The sequence below is a fragment of the Pipistrellus hanaki genome (assembly GCF_964339955.1).
Source record: "Pipistrellus hanaki genome assembly, chromosome: 12".
Lineage (NCBI taxonomy): Eukaryota > Metazoa > Chordata > Mammalia > Chiroptera > Vespertilionidae > Pipistrellus > Pipistrellus hanaki.
Window position 1 is genome coordinate 25,535,058 of NC_140514.1, and position 13,341 is coordinate 25,548,398.

Here is a 13,341-nt window from a genome sequence, read left to right on the forward strand (position 1 = left end):
AGTATCACATAGATTATTTACAGTTTATTTATTTAAAATTACCTTTTCTTTGTTCTTCTCTGACAATAATGTAGTATAATTGTTTTCAAAATGTTCATTAGTCCTTAGGTACATACCAATATTAAGGGTATCTAAAACTGAAACTTAACTAGGTTTCCTCTTTTTGCCTATTACAATTGTCAATCTTATATTTAAGTTCTTAATCTATCTTCTCTCTCTCTCTCTTCCCCACACCGTCTCTCTCTGTACCTGTGTGTGAGTGATGTAAGGTAAAGTTCCATTTTATTTATTTATTTATTTTGCCCCTTTCTACAATTGTTTTTCATGCTTTATTGGCAAGAAGATTTCTATTCCCAGTTATCTGCTATACTAAATTTAAAGTATACTGGTATATTAGTTTTTTATTATATTGAATTGAAGAATACAGACATAAGTTGTCTAACCTGGTAAGGGGATATTATCATCCTCAACTCTTGCCTTCATATTTTTTGTCTAAATTAGTTTGCACTCTTTACATTAAGATTGCATCTAGAGTGGCAAGAAAGAATAAAAGAAAGAGGCTTAAGTTCATATTAATTTAAATAACTTGCACTGGAAGTGAAACACATCATTTCTATGGACATCCTACTCTCCAGAGGTCACATATAGAGAGAGATTGCTACAGAATGTGCAGCTGCACAGCCATTCCCTTCAACTCTGTCACATAGAGGGAGAAACTGGGCCTTGGGGAAAGCAATCTCAGGCACAATATTATTTATAAAGTATTTTTCTGTGACACCAGGGACCACCTATCAGCCCACATTGCAGTGTGAAATCTATTAGCCACAATTCAAGAGATTCAGTCTTGTGTCATCATGACATTCACACCTTTTAACCTTTAGAAAAGTGATCACTTTATAAATATTTTACATCCGTAAGTTAATTGAGGTCAAAAGAAGTACTTACATCCTGGTTCTTAAAACCATACAAGCATGATTCTGCTTAGTGCTTTTACTTAATATGTTTTCTTAATAATGTTTCCAGATCAGACACACTCCAATGCCAGCTGATAATTAGATTTCTAAATATTTTCATTTCATCTCTTGCAGAGCTCTATCAGTCTATCTTAACAGTGTAAATCATTGGCAAAGCTTGTATACCTAATCTCATTATACAAAAAAGCTTTATTATTGAGGCAGTCGAAAACTTAGATGCCTATAAAAGCTCTCTTTTAAGGTTTCAAACAAAATGGAACCCAGGGGTAACCCAACTTAATTGTATTAATACTATCGTCAAATTACTATTGGTAGTCAGTTATTTTCCCTCTGAGATTAAATGTATCAACAGAAAGGGGCTCGAAGAGCACACTAATATGATTTCTTCCCAACACCTAAATCTGAGAGTTACAAACTTGAAATTAACCTGTTAACCGGGGAGTTCCCTTTTTAATTACTCAAGCTGTAATGGGCGCATACTCTTTCACTAGGACGTGTCAGTACGTCACGCCCGGAGGACATAATTTCATATTATTTTTTATTTATTTATACTTAATTAAAATAAATTATATATATTTTTTTCATTTATTTATATATAAAGCACAAAGGAAAATACAAAATTACAAAAAATAGAAAAGAATACCAACAAAAAAATGGAAACATCGAATTAAAAAAATTATAAATTTTACAAACAATTATAAAGATTACAAAAAATAGATACCGTCCCTCTCAGGGCGCAACATATATTTCCAGGACATATTCATATGTCCTACCCGTTCCTGATATTGTTTACGTTTGACGTATTTATAAGTCCCGCTCGGTTAACAGGTTAACATATTTTAATTGGCCATCATTTTTTAAAAGTATTTACTACAAAAAAGGCACTTGTGCTAGGTGTTATGTAAGATAAACTTGATTTTACACAGTGCCAACTGTCTGGTTTACAAATGGGGAATAAGCAGGTTTTAAATAGGTCTGTCATAAGAGAAGTACAAATTGCAATGTGGGGACACTGGAGGAAGGGATTATTTCTGGCTGCAAGTGCCTATGAAGGTATCATCATGGGAGAAATGCAGTTGGAGGAGGGCCTTGAGTGATTAATGGATGCACAGAATAATGTTTATAACCTTCTGAATTAGAATTTTAGAAAATCTCTTTCTTGCCCTAGTAATTCAATAATCAAATAATCTGAATGAGTTACAGAAATTTTACAAACCAACCATCAATCATATCATGTGTTTAATTTTACTTTGGCATTGAAAATGATATTTTATGCAGATTTATGTTTTGTGTGCCAGGTCTAATTAAAATGTGTGAGAAAATTAAATAAATGTGAAATAATTAACTTATTTGGATAAGTTTAATAACGTCTTATATAATAAAAGGGTAACATGCAAATTGTCTCCTCGACCAAGGGTTTGACTAGAGTTTGACCAGCAGGAGGAGCTGACCTGCCAACCACCTAGGGCCCCTCCCTCTGGCTGGCGGGAATCCACCCCTGCATGATTTCATGCACCAGGCCTTTAGTATATAATAATTATTGACAAAGTAATGATATTAATAGGACATATCTCTAGAGAAGAAATTTATTCAGGATACAAATTAAAAAGTTGGTTTTCAACTGTATCAATAAATTTCATAGCCAGCTATTCCTTAATAAATAGTGAGCAATAGACTTATTATATTTTTTCTCTAAAACTAGGGAATTTTTTTTCTAGTCATCTGATTCCACTTAAGAAATACTACAAAGGCAAAGAATGCAAGGCGGCTTCTATGCAAAAACACATTGAAAAAGGAGACTTTATAATGAAGAAATAAATCTCAGGTAAAAATTAGTAGAAGAGGAAATCAATAAAGAACAAATAATGAGTACAAATTTGATCTCAAAGTTCTCCAAAAACAGTTATTGGCTCCATCTCTCCCCCTGCAAATAAAACCTTTAGCAAAACATCACCTTGACAAGCTTGGAATATGTTGATTTTTATTACATGACTTTCAGTAGCAATAGTATGTCTCTTCAAAGAAGCCTGCTATGTTCTTCCCATTATTATTATTATTATTATTATTATTATTATTATTATTATTATTTGTTAGGCTTGGGGAGCTTAAGAACCTGTTTTTCACAGCAAGGCTTTTAATTCTAGACTGTATTACCAGACACAAGTCTGAGAGGTGACAGCAACGTGGATAGAAGAGGAAAACAGTAATTTTCTTTGGAACTTAGGAGTTACCATCCTAAGTTGATATGGAAGAATGAGCTGTAGGACTGAAGACATAGCTTCAATCAAGACAAAATAAAAAGAAATGGGATTGAATGCGAGTGCCAATAAGATGTTCACATGGGGATAAGCACAAAGTCTTAGCAAATTCTACTTGGCAGCCCTTATTTTCTCTGTGAAATAGAGGCAACGGTTTCTCAGCATGAAGGTAGAAAAGGTGGAGGAAACAGGGCAAGACACGCTAGCAGCAGTCATTGTAGGAACGAAGAGGAAAATTGTCTGAATCATACAATCCTTCTGGGTGGCATTAGGGTTGAGTCAAGTTAACGAGAAAATCATTTGTGTAACCATATGTTATAGTATTGAATGGTTTTCCCAGCCATTGTGTCAATATGAGACAGGAAATCATGGGTGACCAAGAATGCATTTTGGAATTATACTCTCCTGAGATCAAATTTCTTCCCTTGCCTTCTAGCTAGTCTTCTTGGACAGGATACTTAACACATCTACACTCTACTTTCCCATCTTCATAGTGGAATAAAAATGCCTGTAGCACAAGGTTATTTGGGGATTCAAGGAAGTAATGCATGTATATATAATTTAGCACAATGTCTGACAGTAAATGTCTAATAACAAAGGCCATTATAATAGAGGAAACAATGGTCACTAATAATAATTTGAATTTGTGAGCATTAAAGGGATGTAGTTAAAGGATAATACAAAATGGGAGTTAAAATACTAGATGAGAATGGATTTGAATAATCAATTTGAGATTAAAAGAATTAGGCACTAGAGGCAAAATGAGAGTAGTGGTATGTTTTAAGCCACAAGGCCATACAGGGCACCAGAGGTCTGGTATTGATAAATTAATAAAGTGTGGGGCTGACAGGCGGCTGATGTCTCTGATAATATTAAGAAGAAATTCATAGGTCTTTGGCATTTTAATCCTATAATGTCTACTAATATATTTTGTTCACTTATTGTGAATTCATTTTGTGTCTCTTCAATCTTAAATTGTAAGTTATGGGTAATATATTCTTATACAAGTTTTGTTTTTCAACTACAGACATAATAACTATGTGTTAAAAAATTGAAAAATCATATCATATAATATTTTTATTAGTTATTAGTTCTTGGGACCTGAAAGATCTCACTTTATAGATCAAATCAAACCACTGGATAAACAGCTGATTTTATTATGTCAGTTAATTTCAAGTAAAGTCATAAATATAGTTTTAAAAACCATACTTTCACTTTTAAGGAGCTTTGTATTTGCAAAGGATGAATACACAAGTAAAAACTTACATCTCACCATTTAAATTTTATATAAAGTAAGACATGAAAGTTTGAAAGTTTCAATTTTCTTTTCCCTCGCCTCTTTTGTTGAACTCTTTGCATTAATTCTTCATTACAAATAAAAGCAATTTCTTTCTCTCTTTTAATATAATCTCCACATCAGAAGTTGGCAAACCAGCACCTATGGCCCAAATCCAGTTTTATAAATACGGTTTTGTTTGAAAGCAGTTCCCTCTTTTTGTTTACATATTGTCTATGGCTGCTTTCATGATACAATGTCAGGGTTGAGTAGTTGTAACCAACTATAAAGCTATATAGCCTAAAACATTTACTCTCTGGCTCTTTATAGTAAAAATGTCTTTACTATAATTTACTTAATTATCAGTTGCTTATATTGTTGTTGTTATTGTTAATCCTCGCCTGATGATATTTTCCCATAGATCTTTACAGAGAATGGGAGAAAGGGGGAAATAGAGAAACATTGATGTGAGAGGGACACAGATTGATTGGTAGTTTTCCACATGTGACCTGACCAGAGCAGGGGATCAAGCCTGCCACCCAGGTATATACCCATTACAGAAATCAAGCTGACACTCTACCCATTGAGACCAACTGGCTATGGCTGTTGCTGACATTTTTCACTTAATCCTGTTTTGAGAATCTCTCTACATCAGTATACATAGGTGTTTTCTATTCATTTAAATTATTATAGTACCAGAGGCCCTGTGCACAAAATTCGTGCATAGAGGGGATGTCCCTCAACCTGGCCTGTACCCTCTCCAATCTGGGACCCCTCAGGGGATGTTTGATTGCCCCACATCCCTCTCACAAGACAGGACCACTGGCTCCTAACCATTCACCTGCCTGCCTGCCTGATTGCCCCTAACTACTCCCCTGTTGGCCTGATTGATGCCTAACTTGATCCCCTGCCAACCTGATCACCCCCAACTGTCCTTTCCTGCCAGCCTGGTCGCCCACAACTGCTCTCCCCTGTCGTGACCCACCTACACCACAGAAGGCAGCAGAGATGTTAGGACCAGCCTCTTCCGCATTGCGCAGAGCTGTGGGACTCCCAGGCCTCACCACGTGGAGTGGCTGCTGAGCCCTGCCTCCACTGTGTGTGTGGCCATCTTGTGGTGGCCATCTTGTGATGATGTTGTGTGAGAGCTTAGCATGAGGGCATGACACCACCTAGGTTTTTATTATATGGGATACTCTGTACCAATATACATTAGTTTATCACTAGTGGAAATTTAGATATTTTCTACTTTTTAAGATTTCTGCAGTCATGTTTATTAAGTGCTATTAATAGTTGCTAGTGTATATCTTTTAGAATATTATAGAAAAACAACAGCATTCTATAGCATATTCACAGATACTGTTTTATAACACAGATGTCTCCAACTTTCTAAAAGTTTGCATTACACCACTTTACTTTCCAAAGACCTACATTAGCATGGTCACAAAAGTCATAAAAGCCAAACATCCCTTTGAATTTTCTTCAGGTAGCAAAAACAGAAACTAATGAAGTATTTAATAAAAGCAAAATGGCATAATGTGAACTTTTGAAAAGTGTAATATACTTTTCTCTTTATACTATCTTTGACTTATGAAAAGTTTCATAGAAACACACAGTATTCAGATGGTGGAAAAGATGATATTCTGATTCACTATAAAATGAAAAGGAAAAGCATGGAAAAAATTCAAATGAGTTAAAATAATATTATGAAAATGACTGTTAAAATAACTTAAATGATCCTCAAATTTGAAGAGTTTTACCCAGTGGAGTATACCAAAGTTAGTGATTGCTAGTTAACTACCAGATAGAAGTTTCCTACTTTTATCCTTACAAATAGAACTTCCATTTAGCCTTGTCTTAGTTAAACATACTTAGTATTCTAGGCTCTCATACAGCTAGGAATGGCCTTGTATTGCTAGTATTTCAAAGTAATGGAGAATAGAAATAAATACAAAATACCTACAATTTTAGCAACATTTTGATAAACCTTGATATGAGTAGCATTATGTTACAGGATGACATTCAGAGGTATGGGGATGAAAAGTAATGTAATTTGATGGTGAATGAAACTATGTCACTAGCTTTGACTTGTCTTACCCTGTGTTACAAAAACCCAGTCTTTCTTCTTGTGTTTCTCCTTCACTCACACTACTGCCACACTCTCAACACTTCTGACACCAAATGTGTGGGGTTTATTTTTCCCCACACTAAGCAATTCTGTGACACCAGGTGGATGTCCTATATTTAACTCAATTCTGACACTACCAGGAGATGGCATCAGATTTCACAGGGTAAGGATTCAAATCCCATGAAATTGCCCACTACTTTATATGCCATCTCCTGACAAGGAGAAGGTTCCCAGTTTACCCACAACTTCTGTCCAACTTGGCTACAAATCAGAAGTCCCCATGAAGGTGTCCAAGCACAGGAGCATCTGTCCCCAGGGAGTTGGGGTATGTCACCCTCCCAGTACGTGGACATGTTTAACAGCCTGGAATCTCTCCAAACTCCTTTCTATTTGGGAATTTCACATCAGCTTTATCATGTAGACATGATCAACTATTAACTCCATTTTTAGCCCTTCTCCTTTCTAAAGAGAATGGGGAGGAGGGCCAAGGGCAGGGACAGGACTTAAAATTCTAGGCTTGAAATTATGGCTTTGGCTTTCCTGAGACCAGACCTCACCCAGGAGCCTTGCAGGATCCCACCCAAAGTCATCCCAAAAGAACTCCTATCACCCAGGGGGTTATAAAGCTTTCAGGAACCCTGTGTCAGAAACCAATTATTAGGATAAAAGACGCTTCTAGTGCTCTTATCACTTAGGATATTAGAAGGATTTCAGGTGAATTGTGCTAGGAACTGGGGGGGGGGGGGGGGAGGGGCAGACTAATATGTATTTTCTATTATCTCACATATCCCTAAGTTTTTGTGGCATGGGGCAATGAAGTTCCTATATATTTGAGCAACAGAACTTTTTGTTTGTTTTTTGAACCATATGTAGTCCTAACAAGCAATCAGCAATTTATAATGCGCTACAATTTGTTCCATTAAGCCAGTATTAACTTTCTACGTGAGCACACTTTTCCCTCTAATAGCTGTACGGATAGCTTGAACACATGACGTTTTTATAAAGTAGATATTTAATACATATCCACAATTTTAAATGCTATTTACATTTTAACTTTCCAAAATTTCTGTTTCTAGATCAAAATTATCTTCTCAGATCCAGTCTTATATAACCACCAGATTTGTTATACCTCCCTTTGGATGTCTGAGATAAATTTCAAATTTAACACATCCCAAACTAAATGCTTAATCTCACCGGCCAAATTTTTCTCCTCCAGTCTTCAGAATTTACACCCACTCTGCTCCTCAGGCCAGCAAGTTGGGCCACTTCCCCTTCATACTCGACATTACCAAAACTCAATCCAGTGTGTTACCAAGATCTCTGAAGTCTACCCACAAAACTTTGCTTGCCTCTTCTTTCCACCTCTATTTCAACAACATAGAACATACCATCAACTCCTACTACTGCCTCTGTGATTCTCTCTCTAAATTAAGAACCGATTTCCTTTCTATTTCTCTTCAATTTATTTTCCATGCAAGAGTTATCTTTTAAAAATATAACTCAAATGTGATTGACTACCTATTTTAAGTGCTTTCAAACACTGTCTATCATACTATGAAAATATAGTCTAAAAATGGCCTGTATGACCAGCTTCTTCCCATTTCTCAACATAATCAACACTCAACTACCACAGGAAGGGCATATTGGCATTTTGTGAATCCTCTGAATCACAAGTTCTATTCGGAAGCTAGTACTGCTATAACAAATGCCATTAATGGGATGGCTTAAATGACAAAGTTTATTTTCTTAGAGTTCTTCATACTAAAAGTCCAAGACCAAGATGTCAGAAGATATGGTTTCTCCTAAATCCTCTGTCCTTGAGTTGCAGATTACCACCTTCTCCATGTTCTCATATAGTTTTTCCTCCCTATACTTGCATCGTTGGTATCTTATTATTGTGTGTGGCCAAATTTCTTCTTATAAATTATATTAGAGTATGGTCCATTCCAAGGACCTCATTTTAACTGATCACCTCTTTCAAGGCCTTAATGTGACACAAAAAGGTTGCTAAAACCCAAAATCAGGTAATATTTGGATTCTATGATATTTTATATATGTTCTCATTCACTAACTCCTCCCACTGCATTCCTATTAATATGAAGCAAGGGTAAAATGAAGAATTGTTTGCCATTTATTCTGCAAGTCATTCATTGATTTATTTAGCAGTTGTTTATTAATCACTTACTATTCCAAATAGAGGATGAAGAAGACTGGCATTGTTTTTCTTTGTTGTGAAGGTCCAACACCTGCATTTGGTTTCATGTAAAAAGTTATGAAATTCTGATATTTTTGACCACCTCCCTCCCATGCTTCTTATACATGCAACTGACACCTTAAAGGTAACTTTTACCAGGTCACAGGAAATGTCAGCTGTTCTGTACCATTTTGCAGCGCTGTTTCTTTCCCACCTACTGATTCTGGCTTTCAAGTAAAGGGAAAAAAAAGGACTCTGATTTTTTCTATTTTCTTCTTACGTTGCTACTTTATTTTTCCATAGATATTATCATTAAAAAAAACAAACAAAACAAAAACAAAAAAACTGAAGCATTAAAGTCGTGAGGCTGTCAGAATTATCAGGCAAGCACAATGGCTCTATGGCAAAAGTTAATTTTAGAGAAATAATGTTGCTGATCAAACCTGAGGAATCATCTGAATTTTTTTCGTTGAAATGTGAGGCTCTACTAGCATTTTCTTCAATCCCAACTCAAATGAAAATATGGGACTAAGAAAATTAACCTCATTCTTACTCAAATGTAACATATTATGTCTTCTAAATATCGATAGGTGTTCAACCCATGGGGAAAAAAGAAAACATCACATATAAAATTCATAGTGTAGTTGGAATGAGCCCAATCTCTTTAGGTGTTGCTGCCTTTGATAAATTTTCTTCATTGTCTAAAATTATTGAATATATTCTATACCCCATTTTAGCAGAATCAGGGTAGCATCTGCCTAATTAATAATGATTATAATATATTTTAAATACAGACTTTGTAATTTGAAAAAAAAATTTTTTTGAATTGTTGCTTTTTATTTTGGAATGCCAAATTGTAAGAAATAACTAATCCTACCCATAACTTCTTTAAATCCCTTGGAAGAATTGGGCATCTAAAAATTTGGTCTTGGATCCTCTGGAGGTAACTTGAAGCGTATAGTTTAATGCCTAGAGACTCAACATTTTTATGGAATATTTTCTATAAAGTGAACAATACCTGGAAGGAGACACCGATCCAATGGAAAATTTGCAAAAAGATATTTATGAGACTTCATGTTTACAGTTAAAATTGACCATTGATCTTTAATAATTTTGCCCCCAAATAGAAGAAAGTATTAATTATTACTAAATTATTAAACATGGGGCAATCAATGACTTAAACCAACCTGGGCTAATTGAGAGTAAATTATCATCATCCTCTGTGAGAATATTTCCCATAAATTACGTCTGATATTCACTTATTCTAATAAATTATGACTCCATAGTAAACTGGATGAGATTTTAATATTTTAGCATTCATTAAGTTGTGAAGGCTTAGAGCCAGCATGGTGATATGCAAGCCTGTTTTGTCCTCTAATGAGTATAATTCTGGTATAGTTAATAGCCATCATTATCATAAATGTATATAAATTCAGATTAACCTATAGAATTGAAGTTAATATTTTAATTTTGCATATTTTGTCTTGGAATCAAGGAATGTCAGTCTAGTTTTTACTCATAACTACTTAATGTAACAGCTTAACATGTGTAATGTAGGTACACATTTTATTTTATACCTAGCAGGCCAGCTGTACAATTAAAAGCTAATTTTCATAAAGTCCCAGATGCTTACCTGCACTGCTCTTTAGCCTGGGTCATTATTCACATTTTCATATCTGATACATGGTGCTGAGTGGTGGGAGCATCTGGGGCGAAGGCAGCTTCTCTGAACGCAGAGTGACTTCCCGAGGGTGGCCTACAGCTCTACTAAAAACCAGGGTGCTGCTGTCCAAAGAGAAAAGGAATTAGACAACTGCACCCTAAAATGCAAATATCTATGACAATAATGGAGGAGAAAGGTCCAGAAGAAATAATAGGGAAATGAATTGGGATCAGAAACAAGTTTCCCCGAGTCATCTGGGAAAGTAAACCAGAAAAGTTTTGTCTACTGATCACCTGCATATAGCTCATTCCACATGTGAGTTCAGTTCTTCCCTAGTATTTTATCATTTTACTTCTGTATTTGTTGACACTATTACAGATGTCCCTATTTTCCCCTTACCCCCACCCCCTTCACTGAGTCTCCACCCCCTTTTCTGTCTGGTTATCACCACACTGTTGTCTGTGTTCATGGGGTATGTATGTATGGTCTTTGGCTAATAACCTTCACCTTATTTCCCTAGCATGTTGTTGGTTTAATGAGAAATATGTAAAATTGGGGAAGGAATTCAATTGTTATTTTCACTAGCCATTTTTATGGTCTTATTGTTTCAGTATTGATATGCTGGCTTTTATATTAAGGGATATGATAATTTTTGATAATGTTGTTAGTAAAGACATCACTAAACTAGCTCAGTTTTGCAAGCTTTGGGACAAAATTAAAATGTTCCCAACCATAACAGTACACTTTTAATTTATAACATATACCAAGATTACTCTGACAATTTTTGTGTGGATACACTGATTTTAAAATCACAACACTGTGTACATACTCTCCATCAACTTAAAAAAGACAGCAACCAAATTAGACACCAAAGACTGTGATTTTCTTTTAAATAACTACATCTAGTACATTTTAGCTACATTGTGGTAGAAACAACTTGATGTGAAATAAGAAAAACAATAATATTTTAGAAGATAAACCAGGCAAAAATATGTAGAAATAAAAAAGATTTTGAGCTTTAGCTGGTTTGTCTCAGTGGATAGAGTATCAGCCTGGGGACTGAAGGATTCTGGGTTTGATTCCAGTCAAGGGCTCATGCCTAAGTTGTGGGCTTGGTCCCCAGTTGGGGACATGCAGGAGGCAGCCGATTAGTGATTCTCTCTTGTCATTGATGTTTCTATCTCTCACCTTCTCTCTTCCTCTCTGAAATCAATAAAAATAAAATGAAATAAAATTTATAAATTGTTGAAAAAGAAAAAAGATTTTGAGTATTTTTATATTTTTAATTTTCTACCTCAAAAGTGTACATTTCTGCCTCTTATCATAAAACCATCTCAGTTGTTTTAACACTGAATATAGTTGTATGCTTCTAGGTGACAAAAAAAGCTAATAACTATTTTGTGTCCCTGAGAATAGTATTTAACTACATGACAACTTTTTGTCAGAAAGTGAATAATAAAGTAGGCCAGAAATAACAGAGTTTATAAATAGAACATCTAGTCCATTCTTCCTGGTGCACATTGGCCTTTTGCTTTTACTATACTAGATTTTAATCTCAAAATACAGTATACAAAATAATTATAAAATACAGTATAAAGCCAGTAGAAGTTTCTACAAAGAGGTTGCTAAAATCCCAAATCAGATAATACTTGGATTCCATGACTTCTTATATATGTTCTGATTCATTAACTCTCTCCACTTCTTCTCATTAATATGATCTGGGATAGTCAGATTTTTTTTTTCTACTGAAGCAAGGATAAAATGCAGAATTGTTTGCCATCTATTCTGCAGGTCATTTATTTATTTAGCAACTGTCTACTCATCACCTACTCTGTGGTAGGTGTTACAAAACTAGGGATAAAGAGGATTGACAGTTTCCTTTGCTCAGGGAAAGCCTAGTCTAAAAGGGAATTATTTATAATTCATTATGCTGGCAATTATTTGTTTTAAGATGTTATGTATGTACTATATATGTTTATAATACATAGTATTACATATGTAGGCATATGGCTATAAAAATTAAGCTCACAATAGTGGGATCTCAATAGTAAATTGCCATTATCTTTGTGGAGAGAGATGGAGAGAGTTTGTATCCCACACAGAGTTTTAAGCAGAGTAGTATCATTATAAGCTTTGGATTTTAAATATAGTCATTTTAAACAAATTGCTATCAATTTCTTAGAAATAGCCATATAGCAATAGAAGAAGAGGCAATTGAAGTACGTAATGTAAGAGATGTTGGTGGGCTGGGCTATCGTTTATAATCTAGACTGTAGACAGTAAAATTGAAGAACATGTTGGAAGATTTGGAATATAAACAGTACAAACAATGAATGAAATTTAGTGATCCTTTACTTCATTCTAACACACAAAACAAACAAACAAAAAAAAAACCAATGTGACAAATAAGAAAGTTTCTGAATTCTTGTCTCAGAAAAAAATATTAAAAGCCAAGTATTCAAATTCAAAATTTGTGTGTGTGTGTGTCCTAAATGTGGTAGGAGGATACATAACATGAAAAATGAAAAGTGTATATCGGACTTAACACCAAGGGAGTTTTGACCTTTGGGATTGTTATTTTGTTTTGTTTCTCTGAGTGGTTTTATCTCTCAAGACCATTCATTTATAACAGCTTTCTCATTTCTGAACTTCTTATTTTGTTTCGCTTCTTAGTTGGCTAGACTTACCATTGATTTTTTCAACAATGTCTTATATACAGCACTTTATGAGAATATCTTCTTAGACACTTGCTTCACATCTTGCCAGTCTACTAATCTTGGATCATAATTTATTTCCCCACAACTTTGCTTATAACATTTTCATCTAAGCCTCAGTGTTGTTGGGCTGA